General features: G+C 39.7%; 1 long non-coding RNA gene across 1 annotated transcript; it reads left to right on the top strand.

Annotated features, from left to right (window-relative positions):
• Nucleotides 1-1995: 1995 nt before the first annotated feature.
• LOC114049755 lies at nucleotides 1996-8498 on the top strand. The gene is made up of 3 exons (XR_003569905.1): nucleotides 1996-2158; nucleotides 4835-4870; nucleotides 8217-8498. It is a non-coding gene; the product is annotated as an uncharacterized LOC114049755 (long non-coding RNA).
• The last annotated feature ends 5214 nt before the right edge of the window (nucleotides 8499-13712 follow it).

Raw genomic sequence — 13712 nt, 5'->3', positions numbered from 1 at the left:
ATTAACTGCCTACTATGTGCCAGGCGCCGGGCTATCTATCTAATGAGGCTAGAAAGATAGAGTGAAGGGCTGTGAAAGTCAAACAGAGGCCAACAGGGAGACGTTGGAATAGAGTGAGTAGGAAAAAGACTTGGTCGGATCTGCACGTAAGGAAAATCATTTAAGCAGCCCTGTGGAGGCTGGACTGAGGTAGGGACAGAGGAGGCAAGGAGACCGGTTAGGAGGCTGGCTCCGTAATCTAGATGAGAGGCGATAAGGGACCCAATTAGGATGGTGAGGGAAGAGGGCTGGTTGTATGAGATCTTGTAAAGATAGAAATGGCGAGATTAGTTGGTTGGTTGCTGTCCTCTGTTTTCGAAGAGGACCAAAATGGCATCGCTAGCTGGCTCATCAGACCAATACGAGTTTGGAATGTTCTACCACAGGTCCAGCACCAATAGTCTGTGTGAACCTTTGGGGAGGATTCTCTAAGTTTGCGCATCTTGTGTTTCTCTAGAGCTACTTCAATTCTGCTCTGCTCAGAGAGCATAGAACCTTCTCTGGTGTGGGCATGCCATGCTGAGCAGTCCTGTGTCTCCCATGTCGCACAATCAATTCCAAAGTTCCTAAGAGAGACCTTGAGAGTGTCCTTGTATCGCTTCTGCTGACCACCATGAGAGCGCTCGGCCTGTGTGAGTTCTCCATAAAACGGTCTTTCGGCAAATGTTCTTTTGCGTTTGAACAACCAGAGCTCTGCAGTAGAGTTTGAATGCTTGGCAGTTTAGTTCGAGAAAGGACCTCGGTGTCTGGGATCTTATCCTGCCAGGTGATCTTCAGAATCTTCCTAAGACAATTCAAATGGAAGCAATGCAGTTTCCTGACGTGGCGCTAGGACGCTGTCCAGGTTTCACAGGCATACATACAACAATGAGGTCAGCACAATGGTTCTGTAGACCTTCAGTTTGCTAAGTCAGTCTAATACCTCTTTTTTCCCCATACCTTCCTTCGGAGCCTCCTAAATACTGAGCTAGCTCTGCTGCCAAGGTAAGTGAACTTATCCACAGCGTTCAAAAGTTCTCCATTTGCTGTAACCAATGGTTCCACCTATGGATGTTTCGGTGGTGGCTGATGGAGCATCTGTGTTTTCTTGGTGTTAATTGTTAGGCCAAAATTAGCACAAGCAGCAGAGAATCAATCCATACTTTGTTGCATCTCAGTTTCAGAGGCTGCACTGAGTACACAATCATCTGCAAACAGAAAGTCATGCACCAACACTCCCTCCGCTTCAGTCAAAGCTTGTAACCTTTCAAGCCGAAGAAGTTAGCATCAGCGTGGTAGCTGACCTTTATGCCATGTTCATCCTCATTGAAAGCATTCGACAACACGGCTGAAAACATCATGCTAAAAAGCATGGGAGAGGAGCAGTTAGATGGCACAGTGGATAGAGCACCGGCCCTAGATTCAGGAGGACCTGAGTTCAAATCTGGCCTCAGACACATAACACTTACTAGCTGTGTGACCGTGGGCAAGTCACTGAACCCCATTGCCTAACCAAAATAAGTAAATAAAAAGCATGGGAGTAAGCACACCAAAGATAGAAATAGCAGGATTAGACAATTGATTGGATATTTAGGGTGAGGGAAATGAGGAGTCCAGAATAATGCCTCTGTTACAAACCTGTGAGACTAGCAGAAAATGGTGGTAGCGAAGCTTAGAAATGGGCAGGATTTGGGGAAAAGATCAAGACAAGGGGGTGTCCAGAAGTCCTAGAGATACAGAGAAAGGCAAAAACAACCCGGTCCTTCAAAGGGCTCACATTCTAATGGGGAAACATCATGCAAATTATGACCACAGAAAAGGAGATGACATCTAGGGGTTTTTTTAGCCGAAAGGAAAAAAAAAAAAAAAGAGGAAGTTCAAGTTGAAGGCCTGCATGTTCTTATAAGACTAAGAGACGGGGCGGGGGGGGGGGGGGGGGGGGGGGGGGGGGGGCCGCTTCCCTTTTGGGGAGGGAAGAGGTGGTTTGGAAGAGTTGGTGTTGGGAGTGAGGTTGGGAATCTATTGGCAAGGAAGACAATGAGTGCCTTGCCACTGTCATGTGAAAATGAAGAAAAAGGATTACAGAACAAACTTTTGGCTTGCCTGCAATCTTTCAGTTCAGGAAACTACTCTCTGTAAGGTATTGGTTTCACTTTCTGACCTCCTCACTTAAAGGTTTTTGTCAGAGTATTTTTTTTTTTAGCAATTTATTTTGATTTATCAACAATCACTTCCATATGCTTTGGGGTTTAAAATTTTTCTCCCCCTTCCTCCCCACCACTCTCCCCAAGACGGCACACCGTCTGATATAGGCTATACATTTACATTTGTATTAAGCATATTTTCACATTAGTGATGTTGTAAGTAAAAATTAAAACCAATAGGAGGAACCATCAGAAAGAGGAGGCAAAACTCAACAGAAGAAAAAAAACACTAGCAATTCAACTTCCATAGTTCTGTCTTTGGATATGCATAGCATTTTCCATCACAAGGCCTCTGGAGATGTCTTAGATCCTTGCATTGCCAGGAAGGGTTAAGTTTATCAATATTAGTCATCACACAACGTGGCTGTTATTGTACAATGTTCTCTTGGTTCTGGTCACTTCACTCAGCATCAGACCATACAAATCTTTCCAGGTTTTTCTGAAGTCAGCCTGTTCATCATTTCTTATGGTACAATAGTATTCCATCACATTCATATACCACAACTTGCTCAGCATTCCCCAATTGATGGGCATCCTCTCAATTTCCAATTCTTTGCCACCACAAAAAGAGCTGCTATGAATATTTTTGTGCATGTGGGTCCTTTTCCCATTTGTGTGATCTCTTTGGGATATAGCCCTAGAAGTGCTATTGCTGGGTCAAAGGGTATGCATATTTTTATAGTCCTTTGGGCATAGTTCCAAATTGTTCTCCAAGATGGTGGGATCACTTCACAACTCCACCAACAATGCATTACTGTTCCAATTTTCCCACATCTTCTCCAACATTCATCATTTTCCTGTTTTGTCATGTTGGCCAATCTGATAGGTGTGATGTGGTACCTCAGAGTTGTTTTGATTTGCATTTCTCTAATCTATAGTGATTTAGAGCATTTTTTCATATGACTATAGATGGCTTTAATTTCTTCATCTGAGAACTGTCTGTTCATATCCTTTGACCATTTATCAATTGGAGAATGACTTGTATTCTTATAAATTGACTTAATTCTCTATATATTTTATAAATGAGGCCCTTATCAGAGAGACTGGTTGTAAAAATTCTTTCCCAATTTTCTACCTTCCTTCTAATCTTAGTTGCATTGGCTTTGTTTGTATAAAAAGTTTTCAATTTAATGTAATCAAAATTATCCATTTTGCTTTTCATAATGTTCTCTATCTCCTATTTGGTCATGAATTCTTCTGTTCTCCGTAAATCTGATAGGTAAACTATTCCTTGCTCTCCCAGTTTGCTTATAGTATCAGCCTTTATATCTAAATCATGTACCCATTTTGACTTTATTTTGGTATATGGTGTGAGATTTTGGTCTATGCCTAGTTTCTGCCATACTCTTTTCCAGTTTTCCCAGCAGTTTTTTTCAAAGAGTGGGTTCTTATCCCAGAAGCTGGGGTCTTTGGGTTTATCAAATAATATATTACTATAGTCATTGACTACTGTGTCTTGCATATTTAACCTATTCCATTGATCCACCATTCTATTTCTTAGCCAGTACCAAGCAGTTTTGATGATTGCTGCTTTATAATACAATTTAAGATCTGGAATGGCTAGGCCACCTTCCCCTGCATTTCTTTTCATTAGTTCCCTTGATATTCTGGACCTTTTGTTATTCCAAATGAATCTTGTTATTATTTTTTCTAACTATAAAATAATTTTTGGTAGTTTGATTGGTATGGCACTGAATAAGTAAATTAGCTTAGGTAGAATTGTCATTTTTATTATATTAGCTCGGCCTACCCATGAGCAACTGATGTTTTTCCACTTATTTAGATCTGACTTTATTTGCATGAAAAGTGTTTTGTAATTGTATTCACAGAGTTCCTGGGTTTGTTTCGGGAGGTAGATCCCTAAATATTTTATAATGTCTGCAGTAAGTTTAAATGGAATTTCTCTATCTCTTGCTGTTGGGCTTTGTTGGTAATATATAGAAATGCCGACGATTTATGTGGGTTTATTTTATAGGCTACAGCTTTGCTAAAGTTGTTTATTATTTCAAGTAGTTTTTTACTTGATTCTCTGGGATTCTCTAAGTATAACATCATGTCATCTGCAAAGAATGATAGCTTTTTTTCTTCTTTGCCTATTCTAATACCTTCAATTTATTTTTCTTTTCTTATTGCTAAAGCTAATGTTTCCAGTACGATATTGAATAACAGTGGTGATAATGGACATCCTTGTTTCATCCTCAATTTTATTGGAAATGCTTCTAGCTTGTCCCCATTACATATTATGCTTGCTGAAGGTTTTAGATAGATGCCATTTATTACTTTAAGGAAGACTCCGTTTTTACCTATGTTCTCTAGTGTTTTTAATAGGAATGGGTGTTGTATTTTGTCAAAAGCTTTTTCTGCATCTGTTGAGATGATCATGTGGTTTCTGTTAGTTTTGGTTTTGATATGATGAATTATGCTGATAGTTTTCCTAATATTGAACCAGCCCTGCATTCCTGGTATAAACCCTACCTGGTCATAGTGTATTATTCTTGTGATAAGTTGCTGTAATCTATTTGCTAATATTTTGTTTAAAATTTTTGCATCTATATCCATTAGAAAAATTGGTCTATAATTTTCTTTCTCTGTTTTGACTCTTCCTGGTTTAGGTATCAGCATCATATTTGTATCATGAAAAGAATTTGGTAAGACTCCTTCTTCACCTATTTTCCCAAATAGTCTATATAGTATTGGAATTAATTGTTCTTTAAATGTTTGATAGAATTCACATGTAAATCCATCTGGCCCTGGAGATTTTTTCCTAGGGAGCTCATCAATGGCTTGTTCAATTTCTTTTTCTGAGATGGGGTTATTTAAGTATTTGACTTCCTCTTCTGTTAATCTGGGTAATTTATATTTTTGTAAATACGTATCCATTTCACTAAGATTGTCAAATTTGTTGGCATATAGTTGGGCAAAATAATTCCTAATTGTTGTTTTAATTTCCTCTTCCTTGGTGGTAGCTTCACCCTTTTCATTCTTGATACTAGTAATTTGGTTTTCTTCTTTCTTTTTTTTAATTAAATTAACCAAAGGTTTATGTATTTTATTGGTTTTTTCATAAAACCAGCTCTTAGTTTTATTTATTAGTTCAATAGTTTTCTTACTTTCTATTTTATTAATTTTTCCTTTGATTTTCAATATTTCTAATTTGGTGTTTAATTGAGGATTTTTAATTTCTTCTTTTTGTAGTTTTTTAGTTGCATGCTCAATTCATTGATCTCCTCTTTCTCTATTTTATTGACGTAAGCATTGAACGATATAAAACCTCCCCTAAGAACCGCTTTTGCTGCATCCCATAAGTTTTGGTATGTTGTCTCATTATTGTCATTCTCTTGAATGAAATTATTGATTGTTTCTATGATTTGTTGTTTGACCCAATCATTTTTTAGGATTAGATTATTTAGTTTCCAATTATTGTGTTAGTCTATCTTTCCATGGCCATTTATTACATATAATTTTTATTGCATCATGATCTGAAAAGGATGCATTTAACATTTCTGCCTTTCTGCATTGGATTGTGAGGTTTTTATGCCCTAGTACATGGTCAATTTTTGTGTATGTGCCATGTACAGCTGAGAAAAAAGTATATTCCTTTCTATTCCCATTCAGTTTTCTCCAGAGATCTATCATACCTAACTTTTCTAATGTTCTATTCACCTCCTTAACTTCTTTCTTGTTTATTTTGTAGTTAGATTTATCTAGTTCAGAGAGGGGGGGGTTGAGGTCCCCCACTAGTATAGCTTTGCTGTCTATTTCTTCCTGTAACTCCCTGAACTTTTCCTCTAAGAATATGGATGCTATACCATTTGGTGCATATATGTTTAGTAATGATATTACTTCATTGTCTATGGTGCCTTTTAGCAGGATGTAGTTTCCTTCCTTATCTCTTTTGATAAGATCTATTTTTGCTTTTGCTTTGCCTGAGATCAGGATTGCTACCCCTGCTTTTTTTACTTCAGCTGAAGCATAATATATTCTGCTCCAGCCTTTTACCTTTACCCCTGTATGTGTCACTCTTTTTCAAATGTGTTTACTGTAAACAACATATTGTAGGATTATGGTTTTTAATCCAATCTGCTATATGCTTCCGTTTCATGGGAGAGTTCATCCCATTCACATTTACAGTTATGATTACTATCTGTGTCTTTTTCTCCATCCTTTTTTCCCCCTGTTTAAGCTTTTCCTTTCTTCTTTCTCCTTTCCCCCCCTCACTAGTGTTTTGCTTTTGATCCCCTCCTCCTTAAGTCGCACCTCCCTTCTATTATCCCTTTCCCTTTTCTTCCCCTTCACTCTTACTGCTTCTTCCCTCCCTTTTCTTTCCCCTTTTCCCTCCTACTACCTATAGGACAAGTTAGATTTCTATACCTAACTGATTATGTTATTCTCTTCTTGAGCTAAATCTAATGAGAGGAAGGTTCAAACAATGCTCATCCCCCTCCCTTCTTTCCCTCTGCTCTAATAGGTTTTTGTGTCTTTTCCTGTAATGTAATTTACACTTGTCTGCCTCCTCCTTTCTCAGTACATTTTCTTAGATCAAACTAATCCACTTACTTGGATCCATTTAACCCACTTGATAAGATTTTTTTTTTATCATTACATCAAAGTCAACTTATATCCACCCCCTTTATGTATACTCCTTTAACATGGTGTAATAACAATACTCAGAGTATTTCAAAGCAGAGAATTTGGAACTAGATCTGCAGTTTTGCCACCATCTCCCTGTCTGACCTTAGGAAAGTCATTCTACCTCCCCAGACTTCAGTTTCCTCCCCTATAAAATGAAGGGATCAGAATAGATCAGAGGTGCTTAACTTTTTTCATATCCTGGCCCCCTTTGGCAGCATGGAAAGCCTCTGGACCCCTTCTCAGAAGAATGTTTTTAAATGCATAAAATAAAATACATAAGATTTCAAAGGAAATCAATGAGATAGTTATCAATTTTAAATTCATGAACACTGGATTAAGAACTAAGTAATCTCAATGGTCTCTTGCAGTTATAAACTATTATCTTACGAGGGAGTTGGATTAGAAGCTTAATGAGGAAGGTCCCTTTCAGTTCAAAATCCTATGATCCAAATTGGAGGATCTCTGAAATGTGTAGCATCCTCCAAGAATGGAAAGAGATTTCTGTTAATCAACAAGTTTTTTAAAAATCTGTTAATAAGTGTTTCCTATATGCAAGGCACTGTGCTAAGGTAAAAGCTAATTATTGTCCTCTGGTTGATTAATATCGGAGGCTAGGAACTACAACCAAAACCCAGGGAGGGGAGAAGTAGTCAGCCACCCTCTGGGCACACAGCAGTTAAGTCTGAGTGTGAACTGAGAGAGTGACCCCAGAAGTGATGCTGCACATACAGATACATCTCATAGGACATAGGGAGTGCAGGTCAAAAAAGACAAGTCCCAGTGAAGTACTCTAGGAATATCTGAGGTGAGAGAAAACACTTTCTCCAGGAGTATTAGGGAAGAGTATGTGAAACAGGCTATGCCTGAGTTAAGCCTTGAGAGAAGTATTCAAGGAGAAAAAGATGAGTAGAAAATGTATTTCAACCTTTGGGAATGCATGGAGATTGGAGATTGAGGGCAGCATTCAGGGAGCTGCTAATAATTTAGTTTGACTTGAAGGTCACTTGCATAAATAGGTGAGAAAAGTTTAATAAGGCTAGGCAGGACCAGTGCAGAGCCTTAAATGATGATTTGCATTTTCTCCTAGAGGAAGAAGGAAGTCATTTTAGCAGCCAAGCTATTGCTATGTCAAGAAATAGTACTTATGGTAACAGAGTATTCAGCCACTGATACTTGTAATCAATGAAAAGATGGAGAAAGGATCAGAAATAATCTCAAAGAAGACATTTGTGAGTTAAATTTCGGGGAGGACCTGTAAGGAAACACTCTCACGCTGGCACAGTAAGAATGAACCAGTGCCAGAGGGCAGAGGACAGGGTACGACATGTTCTGTCCTTTCTCCTTTTTTTTTCTCCTATTTAGAACATTTCATCAGTTTGAACAATCTGATTGCAAACTGTTCCAAAGACGCTAAGATATTGGTCTGACTGGAGTGAAAATACCCGTTTCATGCAGACCTAATGTCTGGATTCATCCTCTGAAGATCTTACAGGGATAAAGATGATATCTTATTTTCCCGGGAAATTTGGAAAAGAAAATAGAAAAAATCAAGAGAACCATAACCTGCCAAGAATTGATTTCAAAAACTTGGAAAGACTTGTATGGTCTGATGCTGAGTGAAGTGAGCAGAACCAGGAGAATGTTGTACACAGTAACAGCCATGTTGTGCGATGACTAATGTTGATAGACTTAACCCTTCTCAGCAATGCAGAGGTCTAAGACATCTCCAAAGGCCTCATGATGGAAAATGCTATCCACATCCAAAGAAAGAACTATGGAGTTGGAATGCAGATTGAAGCATACTATTTGCTCCTTTTTTTCTTCTGTTGCGTTTTGTTTCCTCTTTCTGGTGGTCCCTCCTATTAGTCCTAATTCTTACTTACAACATCACTAGTGTGAAAATATGTTTAATAGGAATGTATACGTATAGCCTATATCAGATTGAGTACAGTCTTGGGGAGGGAGGTGAGGAGGGAGAGGGAGAAAAATGTAAAACTCAAAAGCTTGTGGAAGTGATTGTTGATAAATCAAAATAAATTAATTTTAAAAAAGAAAGAAAGAAAAAAGAATTGATTTCAAGCTGTTCTCAGAGTGGTGAGGATGGTGCAGGAGCTCTCCTCATCCCTTCTAAGGGTGCAAATCCTCCCTGAACATGAATGTTCCTCAAGGCTCCAGACCCTCTTCTTTTTCTCTCATTGCATTCTCTCCTTTAATGATCTCTTCTGTTCCCATGGTTTCTATAATCAATCATGTGACTCTCAAATACATCATCACATCGATTTCCCAGTGCGTCCCTACCCTCTCCCATTCTGAGAGTCACCCTCCACAGCAACTTCAACATAATGGATCAACATATTGAAAAATTCTGACCGCATATGCAATGCTCCACAGTTACATGTCCTTTCTAACCCCCTGCAAAAATGCTACAAGAGATTCCTTCTCATATCTCTTCTTTGGGGGGTCACGCTTGGACTTTAGACATTTTTTATGGGAGAGCTCTGCATCCTCCAAGGATGGGAAGGATGAGGTCTCCCAATCTCATCCAGGCTGGAAGTGCAGGGAGTGCTTACAAGCCCCCAAACCAGTCCAATCTGCATAGGAGCATTGACCTGCTCAATTCTGGCCCATCTTGGGTAACCTGGTGGCTCCCTGCTCCTGAAGGTTCACCATAGGAAAGCCAGACTGGGTGCTGACGCACTATTGGCTTAACCCACTCTGACCTGAGTTTACAAGACGGGACGGCCTCAGTCTCCCCAGCAGCTGGGTCTGTGTCACCGTGCCTGGCTGGGTCCTTAGATTTTTGCAGCCTTTAGATTTAATTGTTTTGCTGTCATTGTTCTTCCTATTTATATTATGGTCAGTATGTACTTGCATACTTCCCTCTTCACCCACCAATGTCTCTGTCCAGCCATCATCACGCTAAAAAGCACTCCTAGCTCCAGCCCTCTCTTGTGCCTCTCACTTGCCCTGGGCTCCTGATCCGTGAGACTTCTGCCTAGCTAGCCCAGGCATAACCTCAGTACGTGGCACCTTCTTGTTGATTCCCCTACACTTCCCACTCTGGGAAGAGTAATCCAATCAATACTGCCATTCTTGGTATAAAAGGGCATTGGCCAAAGAAAGCCCAGTGGTTAGGAACATCACGGTATTCTCACTTTGATGCAATCCTCCCTGTGAGCTTCAGAACACGTGCTGGTCTTCTGTAACTGGTTCTGTTCTGGTCTAGTTATCAGTGTTCAGGAAAGCTTTTCAATGTGTACAAAAGGGCTCAAGCCTCCAGGTGTAGAGAAACAGAGAGTCCTGCTCTCACCCTCACTGCCAGAGTCAATACAAAGCCTGGGGCCTCTTTTTTTTTAAAAGTTTTTAAGTTGATTGACATAGTGTCTGTTCTTGTCTGGTCTATTCTTCTCTGCCTTGGGTGAGAGAGTACTGGACACAGAGTGTTGCCAACTTTCTGAGAGGCTCATTTTAGAGAGCTGACCTTGGACATGGGAAGACCTGGGTTCAAATCCTATCTCTGACTCATATCACCCCCATAACAAGGGGAAAGTGCCCCCAGATAACACTTGTGATGTTGAAAAAGTTCGAGAGATACACTTTCTGGGTAATTTAATCATTTTATGAATAAGGCTAGCATGTTATTGATAAAAGAGGTCAGTGGCACTCTCTAATGCCAAAGACCCCTCATGGAGGTGGGCTTATAGTCTATATGCCCTTGGAAGATCTGGTGTTTCTGAGGGTGGCAATCAACTCCGATTGGTTAACAATTAATGAGACAATGAATAGTATAATGAGATGTGGGCTCATTCTAATGAGGGTCTTGGGGGTTCATGACTTGGATCACTCGAGCATTGGTCAAAGAGACTTATCAATATACACATCAAAGAGAATCCACTTCTACCCCAGACCTGTCTGACCAAACACAATGAACAGGAATTCACCAGTTCTCTCAGCCTGGTTGGGTAAGTCTTTGCCGGAGATTTCCCATACTGGTTGATTTCTGGATGAGGAAGGAGAAAAGGCAAAAAAACTTGGTTCTGATTCAATAATTAGTTATTAATACAAAGAGAGAAATAAGTTCTCTCATACTCTATAAGTCACTAATGGCCCCAAAGAGATGGAATTCTAGATGTCAGCCCTCCACCCAATACTCAAAACTGCTTAGGGGTTTGAAATACTTTTGAGGAGATTCCTGGGACAAATCTGAGTTTTCTTGCTCGCTGGGAGAAGAAATTTTTGCACTTCTAAGTTTTGGTCTCTGCAGAGTCTAGGACATAGTGTGACATTTAAAAAAGTTAGAGAAACATAGTGTCTGGATAATTTTATCATCTTACTAATATGGCCGTCGGGTTATTAATAAAAAGATGGTCATTTGGCCGTCTCTCTTAGACCAAAGACAATCGGACCCTTCTAAACAATAGGTGGTTCATCAAACAGCAATCAAATCTAATTGGTTAACATGGAAGTGGGCTATATTAAAATGAAGGGTTGAGTGTCTCTTGGCTAGGGAAAGTATCTTTATACCAGACCACCCATAGCTTTAGGCTATCATTTCAAAGAATGTATACCCTACCCAAGCATGAGCAGAACCCAGTAGTTTCCACTAGGGTGGGGCTTTGAAGGAGAAAGTGAGTCCAATCTCATCATCAGCAATGTTCTTAAAAACTGAACTTACTTTGTAAGAAGTGGGAGGAGCTCTGAATCTCCCCAAGATATTGGTTATTAATAATCATTTCTCTCAATAGGGATAGGAATTAGACCTATGATTTTACTGGTATGGAGGATTCCCTAAAGAGGATTCCCTCCAGCAATGCAAATCAGCACTTTCTTTGCAATTTATAGTCTTAGAGAACCTAGGTCACTGAGAAATGAAGTGACTCAGCCAAGGTCATCTTGCCAATATGTGTCTGAGGCAAACTTGAACCCTGGCTCTAAGGACAATTCTCTCTTCACTTTTCCAGGCTATCTGGCACACATTGGGTGTTTAATAAATGTTTGATGATTAACTGATTGATTCTTGGATGGGGCAGGATCTTGGAGACTTGACCCAAGAGAAGAAGTGAGTGTGAAAAATAATTCAAATTGAATAAGTGTGGGGGAGGGGCAGGGGGAGAAGTATAACTGGATAACAAGAAAAATGTAGAGAGTGGAAATGAGCTGGAGGCAATATCTGAACTCACATCTTTTTTCATGCTGTGTCCCCTTGGGACAATAGGCTTTGTCCTAGAAGTCATCTCATCCAAACTCTTCATTTTACACTGGAGGGAATTGAGGTCTAGCAAGGACTTGACCAAGGTCACTAAGTCATGGAAGACCTGAGGAAGACTCCAAACTCCAAATCCACTGTTCTTTCCATTGTACTGCCTTAGGATCATAGATGGGACTTTAGAAGACAAACCCTCAATTTTACAGGTGAGGAAACTGAGGCCCAGAATGGTAAAGTGAATTACCCAGGATCACAGGTAAAATCAGAGGTATAGAGTTGGAAGAAACCTAAGAGGCCTCTCACTTAATCCACTCATTTTACACATGGGGAAACTGAGGCCCAGAGAGGTTGTGACTTGTCCAAGGTTCTAAATGGTGGTAGTAGCATTCAAATCCAGTTTTCTGACTTCAGATCCATTGTTTGGTTTTTTTTTAGGCAGTTGGGGTTAAGTGACTTGCCCTCGGTCACACAGCTAGTAAGTGTCAAGTGTTTGATCTGAGGCCAGATTTGAACTCAGATCCTCCTGACATCAGGGCTGGTGCTCTCTCTACTGCACCAACCAGCTGCCCCTGTTTGTTTGTTTTTTACTTCATCCCAGATACCTTGGGAGTAGTCAGTCAATAAACATTTATTAAGCATGGACAATGGTCCAGGCACTGTGCTAAGCTCTAGGGTTACAAAGAAAGTAAAAGCAATCCCAGTTCTCAAGATGCTCCACAGTCTAATGAGGGAGAAAATATCACACAATTACGTACAAACAAGCTACATACAGCATAAGTTGGAAGTAATCTAGTGAGGGAAGGCATTCCAGTTAAGGGAGAAAGCAAAAGGCTTCCTGTAGAAGGTGGGGTTTTTGAAGTAGAAATGATGAATTTTACCCTTTGAAATTTCAATTATACTTTGTTTGCTAGGAGAAAAAAATAAAAAAGAAATACAATTGCTATGTAAGTCCTAGGAACCCAGGCAAACTTGAGCCTGAGTAGCAGTCTACTTGGGGCTGTTCACATTATCAAACCACCAGGATTTCTATTACCCACTAAGAAAATTCTTGTTCAGAAAACAAAAAAACATGGTTTTTGCCCAAACTTAAATTTGGCCTGAAACCCTCCTCTAAAAATAAATCAACATAATACTAATCAGGAAGCACAAGTCAATTAGTCTGGAGCAATGGGAAGAATACTAGCATTAGAGGCAGAGAACATGGGTTCAAATCTCAGCTCTAGGCCACTCACTGCCCATGCCGAACTTAGTTGCTTAGCCTCCGTGGGCCTCAGTTTCCTTCTTTGTAAAATGAGGGGGTTAGACCAGATGATCTTGAAAGTCCATTCCAGGTCTAACCCTTATGACACTTTCTAAAATAAAGCCTTTTCACTATATTTATAACTTCATTACCAGCCCCTGAATATATATTTCCCAGGAGGCAGAAGTATCCTGATTTAGCATCATAGATTCTGGGAGTCGGAGGGGACTTTAGCAATTGGGAAGATTAGGTAATTAAATTAATTAGGTAATTGTTCCAAGGGCTGTAAGCTAGGGAAATAACAGCTGATTTATTTGAATCCTTATCAATATAAATAATCAGTCCGGCTATTTTTAGGGAGATAAAAGTCTAGCTTATAAAAGAATGAAATTGCCTACTGGAAAAGAATTGA

This window comes from Vombatus ursinus, unplaced genomic scaffold (assembly GCF_900497805.2).
Source record: "Vombatus ursinus unplaced genomic scaffold, bare-nosed wombat genome assembly UNPS02003292.1, whole genome shotgun sequence".
NCBI lineage: Eukaryota > Metazoa > Chordata > Mammalia > Diprotodontia > Vombatidae > Vombatus > Vombatus ursinus.
The sequence above is the reverse complement of the archived record's forward strand: the minus strand, read 5'-3'. Positions and strand labels throughout refer to the sequence as shown.